The sequence below is a fragment of the Desmodus rotundus genome, chromosome X, assembly GCF_022682495.2.
Source record: "Desmodus rotundus isolate HL8 chromosome X, HLdesRot8A.1, whole genome shotgun sequence".
Lineage (NCBI taxonomy): Eukaryota > Metazoa > Chordata > Mammalia > Chiroptera > Phyllostomidae > Desmodus > Desmodus rotundus.
Genome location: NC_071400.1, coordinates 76,543,201 through 76,551,932, shown reverse-complemented (window position 1 = coordinate 76,551,932; position 8,732 = coordinate 76,543,201). Strand labels below are relative to the sequence as shown.

Here is an 8,732-nt window from a genome sequence, read left to right as displayed (position 1 = left end):
ACTCTGCTTCCATTAACCTAGTGTGGCTTATTTTACAGTGCCCCCGCCCGTACTTCTTAGCCTTGCTCATTGCTGCCTCCTAATTCCTCATGTTCATCACCATTACTCGGCCCTGCACAGTTTACACCATCTTTTGATGCAGTTATATGTTGCTTTCTGATTGTGTCCTCATGTGCATTTTATTTCCCCAACTTCACTGTGAACTCTTTGAGGGTGGGGACTCTACCCCATATTAGACTCACAGCCCTCACGGTGTCTAACACAGAAGTGAGTGCTGAGTTGTGGCTCAGTAAATATTTGTGGAGCAATTCACTTGGGGAAAGACATGTTATGTCCCTGTCTTCATTATTAATTCAGCTCCTTGCTCTACCTACTTGCTCTACAAATCTTTGAAACTTACACTCAATCTCTGGCTTCCTTTGTATTTCAGATACATGCACTGGGCTCTGGCTAACCTGCCAGGATAGAACTTATAGCACTGTCAGTTCCTTCCTGAGTGACTTTGGGCTACATGCATTCACCCTTCTGTGCCTCAATCCCCACACACACAGTATGGGTATGTACTTGTACTATCTCATAATGCTGGCAGTGTTAGAAGTAAGTGAAACAATACATATTCAACAGTTGGACTAGTACCTGGCATGTTGCAAACATTCAGTAAATGCCAGCTATAAAGAAAGGATGCATGTTCCTTGTTTACCTTTCACTCTCATTTCTTTTTTTTTAAATATATTTATTGATTATGCTATTACAGTTGTCCCATTTCCCCCCCCACTCCACTCCATCCTGCCCACCCCCCTCCCTCCCACATTCCCCCCACCATAGTTCATGTCCATGGGTCATACTTATAAGTTCTTTGGCTTCTACATTTCCTACACTATTTTTACCCTCCCCCTGTCTATTTTCCACCTATCATCTATGCTACTTATTCTCTGTACCTTTACCCTCCTCTCCCCCTCCCACTCCCTTATTGACAACCCTCATGTTCTAGTTGTTTGCCTAGTTTGCTCTCGTTTTTGTTTTATGTGTGGTCGTTAATAACTGTGAGTTTGCTGTCATTTTTACTGTTCCTATTTTTGATCTTCTTTTTCTTAGGTAACTCCCTTTAACATTTCATATAATAAGGGCTTGGTGATGATGAGCTTCTTTAACTTGACCTTATCTGAGAAGCACTTTATCTTCCCTTCCATTCTAAATGATAGCTTTGCTGGATACAGTAATCTTGGATGTAGGTCCTTGCGTTTAATCTTGGGTAATGTAATTATGATGTGCCTTGTTGTGTTCCTCCTTGGGTCCAGCTTCTTTGGGACTCTCTGAGCTTCCTGGACTTCCCGGAAGTCTATTTCCTTTGCCAGATCGGGGAAGTTCTCCATTATTTGTTCAAATAAGTTTTCAATTGTTTGTTCTTCCTCTTCTCCTTCTGGCACCCCTATAATTCGGATGTTGGAACGTTTCAAGGTGTCCTGGAGGTTGCTAAGCCTCTCCTCATTTTTCTGCATTCTTGTTTCTTCATTCTTTTCTGGTTGGATGTTTGTTTCTTCCTTCTGGTCCATACCATTGATTTGAGTCCCAGTTTCCTTCGCATCACTATTGGTTCCCTGTACATTTTCCTTTGTTTCTCTTAGCATAGGCTTCATTTTTTCATCTGTGTTTCGAACAGATTCAACCAAGTCTGTGAGCATATTGATAACCAGTGTTTTGAACTGTGCATCCGATAGGTTGGCTATCTCTTCGTCGCTTAGTTGTATTTTTTCTGGAGCTTTGAAGTGTTCTGTCATTTGGGCCATTTTTTGTTTGTTTGTTTGTCTTGGCGCATCTGTTACTTTAAGGGGCGGAGCCTTAGGTGTTCACCGGGGTGGGGTAATGCTGGTTGCTGCGCTGTGACGCTGTACGTGGGGGAGGGGCCGAGTGGGAGCAATGGCACCCCCCTCACTCTCCTCCGGATTTCAGTCTTTCACTCCGCTACCCACAATCAAACTGGGCCCCTCTGGTGTTGGTTCCTGAGTGGGTGGGCCTGTGCACACTCTAGGCCCCTGTGGGTCTCTCCAACAACCTCTCCTGTGAGGCTGGGAGTCTCTCCTGCTGCCGCCCCAACCCCCAGGGGCGCTTTCAATCAGAGGTTTGAGGCTTTATTTCCCCGAGCTGGAGCCCTGGGTTGCACGGTCTGCTTCGATGCCCGCCGTTCGTCCGGTTTATCTGTGGGCGAATGTGGTGCCGCAGGGTGCTACCCGCTGCTCTGCCTGCCCCACTCTCCGCCACTCTGAGTCCGGCCCTCTCGGTTTATCTGTGCAAATATGGGGCCACAGGGTCTGCTAGTGCTCGGACTGCCTGCGCCATTTGTCCCACACTCCGCCAGTCTCAGTCCCGCCACAGCCACTCGAGTCCTCTCCACCCCGGTGCCCGTCTCCGCCCCTCCTACCAGTCTGGATGAATGTTTATTTTCTATTTCCTTGGTGTCGGTCCCCCTTGCTGTTCGATTCTCTGTCAGTTCTGGTTGTACGAGGAAGCGCAGTGTGTCTACCTACGCCGCCATCTTGGTTCTCTGCTTCCTCACTCTCATTTCTTAATACCCTCTGGTTGCTATACCCAGCTCACATATACGAGGTCTGTCCAAAAGGTATCCAGCCATATCATAGGAAAAATAGAGACATTTATTGAAGAAGATACAAGATACAAGAAACATTGTACATAGGACAATGATGCCTCAGTCCCCTTCAAAGTAGGCACCTTGGGACCTCACACAGTTCTCCTAGTCGCCATCAGCTGCCCTGTCATATTTTCCTGAATCTCATCGAGGGTCTGAAAGCTCTTCCCTTTCAAAGGTGATTTTAGTTTTGGGAAAAGCCAGACGTCACAGGGCGCCAAATCTGGGCTGTAGTGGGGCTGAGTCACATGGGTGATTTTGCCAAAAAGCTGCAAGAGACATGATGCATGAGCAGGCACATTGCTGTGATGAAGCTGCCAATCACCAGTTGCCCATAGCTGCAGCCTTCTGAGTCATCTGAATAGTTTCCACAGAGGAATGTTCAAGTTTAATGCAAAATTTGAGGCAGATTTGTTGCTCTACTCGCTCAGTCACTTTGAATGTGAGGGCCATACAATCCATACACATGGTCACTCAATGACATCTACCGCCCCCACTGACCAGTGCAGTGAAGTTGTCATTGTTCACTCATGCACATTCCAGCCCTGTCTCCTTGGCTGCCAGGTTACATTGATATTGCACAAAGTGTTCTCAATATCTAAACTATGGCTGGATGTTTTCCAGACAGACCTCATACATACACATGGCAAAACATACACTTTAAATATTTAAAATTTTCATTTATCCATTTTCTCACATTTTTCAAATAGTGACAGTGACCCCCCTTGAAAGTCATACTCTCCTTGGCCACCAGGGGGCGATGTTTGCTCAGCCATGTATAGACTTGACAGTTGCCTTGCCCTGGGGCCCAGCCTAAGTTTAGGTTGCTGTTTTGGAAGTTGTACGTATTCTAATTTTCTCCTTCCCATTTACTTTCCTTATTCTGCGACTGCCTGCTTGTTTCTTTCCACTTCTTTTCCCCTCCATTGTTTGACCCACCTCTATTATACACTTCCTCAAATGTGCACCTTGCAGAACTATGGTTGAGGCTTACATACCACCCAGCCAGGTGCTCATCAGAGATGATGTTGTTAAAAGAGTGACCTTGAAAATCCTGGAGAAGTAAAGATTAAGTCACTAAATATTAAGTCACTAAGGGGGCAGGAAAGGCAAATTGTCAGCTGGTTTCTCCATTCCAAACTCCTCTCCACTCCAAGCCCATGACAGGCTAGGATGGCAATCAAGATGTCGTTTACCTCACTGACGCTTGCCATTGCTTCAGAGTCCTTCTCAGCATAGCCCTCCTTGAAGTTTCTAGTAACTAAAACACCAGCAAGAGAAACCCATATTTGCCATCCCAGGTAGAGCAAGTTTCTGGGTTCCAGTGTAGTACAACTGCCCCTCTTATTGATGGTTTTCCTTTCCGTGATTTCAGCTACTCGTGGTCAACCACAGTCTGAAAAAATTAAACAGAAAATTTCAGAAACAAACAATTCACAAAATATGTTGAGAAACAGAGACCATATTCACATAAATTTTATCACAGTATATTTTTATAATTGTTCTATTTAATTGTTATTGTTAATATCTGACTGTGCTTCATTTTTTAATTAAATGTTATCATAGTTATGTATGGACAAGAAAAAGCATACTATATATAGGGTTTGGTTCTACCCATGGTTTCAGGCATCCATTGGGGGGATCTTAGAACATATCCCCCATGGATGAGGGGGGACTACTGTACTTGTGCAGTTCCCAGGTATACCATCCTGCATTTAGCTTCTTCCCAGAGCCACTGCCTTGGCCTCTCTACCAGTTTCTCTTCCCCAATATGATAACACCAACAAAGTATTAACAATAGCAGCTATCGTCAGTGAGCCCATTTTGAATGCTAGGCATTTGGTGATTCACGTGCATTGTATCATTTCATCTTCAAAACAGGGCTGAGAACTAGCAGTTATACATGTGGAAACCATGGCTGACATTAAACAATCAGTCAAAGTCATGCAGGCAGGAAGTGGAAGAGCTGGGGTTAACTTTAGGCCATCTGATTTTAAAACCTTTTCTCTTAACCACCTACTCCCTGGAGGCCCTCCAAAACATCACATGTTCTTGCTTCAGCAGCTAAAAGTAGAACAATGCCATCACCCTCCTGCCCACCCACACCCACGATTCCCAGATGTCAGTCCCCCTCACCACCCTCAGGTCACAACTCTGCAGAAATATCAGAGTTGGAGACTTGACCTGCCACCCTGGCAAGGCTGTGGCTCTTTACTGTAGGGTCCCATCTCCAGCAATCTGGGAAAGAGCCCCAATAATACCCAGGAAGGCAAGTCAACCCAATGGCAATGGGTAGTTGGGCATATGGTAAAGTAGGTGACAGTTTGCAGTGGTGACAAACTGGGTGAACTTGGGAATGTGGGGAAAACACAAAGAGTGGCTTACCAGGAGATGTGTTTTCTGATTCAGAGCTGAGGTTTGACTTACCGAGTCATTAGTAAATCCTCCACATCCTGGGGAAGGGCTAGCTCAATAAAGAAATAAGGGAATTCTTGTCTGAGTGGCTGTTGGAGTTATGGAAGGGGTCAGCTTTTCTGTAGCCTGGGTGAGATATGTGTACAAACCACTTTGGGACAAGAAGCTTCTTGCAGAGACTGGTACAGATTCCCTCTGAAAGACAGATCCCACGTTCTGGCTGCTTCAGTTACGTGCTGAATTTACATCCCTGTTCTGATGAAGAAGAGAGGGAGAAGCAGATTGCCATGATAATTTTGGCTCACTGCATGGTTTATTTTCTTATGGGAACTGTGGAAGGCTTGTCCTAGAAGAGCCCCACTAGTTTAATGTCGCCATCCATATCTTTTGTAACCCACTCTCCAGAATTCTACCACGTGTGGGTTTCAAACCATTCATGGATCCCAAAGTGAATTTAATGGGTCAAAACCAGAATGCCTTTTTAAAAGGAAATAGCCCTGGCTTGTGTGGCTCAGTGGATAGAGTGCCAGCTGCCCATGAACCAAAGGGTCCCTGGTTCAATTCTCAGGCAGGGCACAGGCCTGGGTTGCAGGCCAGGTCCCCAGTGGGGGGGTGCACAAGAGGCAACCACACATTGATGTTTCTCTCCCTCTCTTTCTCCCTCCCTTCCCCTCTCTCTAAAAATAAATAAATAAAATATTTTCTACAAAGAAATAAACTAGAATTGAATATATAGGAAAAAAATCAGAGTGCCTTACACATATTGAGTCAGTTACTCTTTGGGGGAATTTTGGTTGCAGTTTTATACATTGATGAGTGTACTGGGTCACAATGTGAGATGTATTCTTATTGTGGATGTGGTCAGAAGTGTTCGTAAACTGCCGCTAACCCAAGTTTCCCTTTAACAGAAGGGAAAATCCTCCTTTTTTTCCCCACAGGACATTTGTAATAGTCAAACACTGGACACCAAATGGTCATCAACAGGAGAAGAGAAAAACAAAAGTGTGGCATAACTGTACAATGGGAATACTATATGTATGTAAAGAAACTGAATTAGCTAGAGTTATGTGCAACAACATGGATGAATCTCAGTAATATTGTTTTGGACATAAGAAGCAAGATGAAAAAATGTGTACTTTATGATTCAATTTATATAAAGTTTTTAAAAGGTAAAATTAAACTCTATGACTTCGTGATGAACCCATAGGTAAAAAAAATTATAAAGGAAGTGATAATTACCTAAGGTCAGTCTGATGATTACCCGTGGACAGAAGAGGGTCGGACTGTGATTAGGAAGGGATATACCAACTGGGGGCTACAAGAGGACCGGCAGGGTTCTATTTCTTAACCCTGCTGGTGCTTACATGGGTAGTCACTTTAAAATTATTAGTTAAATTACACATTATTTTGTAGTCAATTCTAGCTAGGCATGTTTCAAAAAAAAATTTTAAATTTGTTTTTCCATTTATTTATGCATTCATTATTTGCCTCTTGTCTGTGCCCTGACCAGGGATCAAAACCACAATCTTAATGTATCTGGATGACACTCTAATCAGCTGAGCTGCCCAGCCAGGGCTGTGAGTCTTGTTTTTTTTTATCCATTTAGCTACACCATGTCTTTGTTTATTTATTTTTTAAATTTAAATAATTTTTTATTTGTAAATTACAGTTGATATCCAATATTATATTAGTTTCAGGTATACACTCTAGTGATTAGAAATCATATAACTTACTCAAAAATTTTTTAAAAGATTTTGAGCCCTGGCTGGTGTGGCTCAGTGGATTGAGTGCTGGCCTGTGAACCAAAGGGTCACCAGTCCAATTCCCAGTCAGGGCAAGTGCCTGGGTTGCCATCCACGTCCCCAGTAGGGGGTGCTCGAAAGACAACCACACATTGATGTTTCTCTCCCACTCTTTCTCCGTCCCATCCCCCTCTCTAAAAATAAATAAATAAAATATTTTTTAAAAAAAGATTTCAAAACACAGTGATCAAATGTGTTTGTCTGTAACTATATTTTTATTAGTTCCTGGTTTTATTAATTGCTGTACAACATGTAGTCAATGAAAGATTCAGAGAAGCAATTATGCAATTAAATGATGTCAAGGCCTGTTAGTTCTACACAAGCAGTGTCCAAAAGAAATTTCAGTGACAGTTTGTTGGAGAAAGGAGAAAGGAAAGCACGAGGAGCCCCTGCAGTGTAGGAGCTTGGGAGACCAGTCCATGCCCCATCACGCTACCCCGCCAATGGCTCCTGTGTCCATTCACTCCTTCCAACAGCCTGTTAAAACATAGTGGTTTACTATGAAGTTCTAGGCGTGTAGACATGTCTCAGCTGAGGATATTAAAAAGTCAGACCGAAACTGGCACTGAAGTGTCATCCAGGTAAAAATGCAGAGAAAAAAGTAAAAGCACATAGAAAATTCAACAGCAGACAAGGTATATGAGGTGCTATGTGATGCTAAAAAAAAGGGACATCTATGACAAATATGGCAAACAAGGATTAAATGGTGGAGGTGGAGGTGGACGTCATTTTGACATACTGTTTGAATTCGGCTTCATATTCCGGAAACCAGATGATGTGTTCAGGGAATTGTTTTGTGGAAGGGACCGGTTTTCATTAGACTTTCTCAAAGACCCGTTTGACAACTTTTTTGGGAGACAGAGGAGTCCCCCATGGGAGCTGAAGCTTCGACACAGGCTCCTCCTTCTCTGCCTTCAGTGATTTACATCTTTTGGAGGAGCATTTTCTTCTTTTGATACAGGATTCACTTCCTTCGGGTCATTAGGTCATCTGGGCCTCACTTCATTCTCTTCACTGCAATTGGTAGTAGTGGGACGGGTAAATTTAAGTTCATATCAACTTCTATCAAAGTAGTTAACGGCAGAGAAATCACTACAAAGAGAATAAGTGAGAATGGGCAAGAAAGAGTAGAAGTTGAAGACGATGGCCAGTTAAAGTCCTCAATGATAAATGGTAAGGAGCAGCTGCTATGCTCACATAACATGTAATTCGATACACACGCAAGTAACAGAAATGATTACTGTAACAAGCATCATTTCAGGATTAATAGGAACATTTTTTTAAAGATATCAAACAAACTCAACTTTCATTATAACTGTACCTAATCTAAAGTATTTATATACAGCTCATTAAAGCCCTGTTTGTCATAAACTTTTCCTTTCCTTCTTGGGACCACATGATGGGACCTTTTTTTGTTTTCGTCTTTAAAATTGTTGTTAGTCTCTGTATGTGCTTTGTTTTTTTATTAAATGCAGTCCAAGGTGTCCATGACTTTCATACACTAACAACAACATGGACCTGCTTTTCCATTGTGTTTGAAATGGGAGCCAAATAGTGTCAGCCTGCTGTGAAGTTAACATTGCCAGGATGAATCTTCAATAAAAATAATTTAAAATTTTTTCCAGTATTTAGTAATGAAACATATTAATGCATCAATGGTAATACATTTCTGATTTAATATAAATTGAGAATGTTTTCTAGTCGTGCATGAATGCTGGCTGCTTAGTAAATTTTGACAATTGTTTAAATATGTAATATTAATCTTTTTTTCTTTTTTTAAGATTATTTATTTATTTTTTAGAGAGGAGGAAAGGAGAGAGAAAGAAAGGGAGAGAAACATCAATGAGTGGTTGCCTCTCATACACCCCCTA

At 42.5% G+C, this 8,732-nt stretch overlaps 1 pseudogene; it reads left to right on the top strand.

The window, feature by feature from the left end:
• Positions 1 to 4,932: 4,932 nt before the first annotated feature.
• Positions 4,933 to 8,069, top strand: LOC112301989 (dnaJ homolog subfamily B member 6-like; annotated as a pseudogene).
• Positions 8,070 to 8,732: the final 663 nt, after the last annotated feature.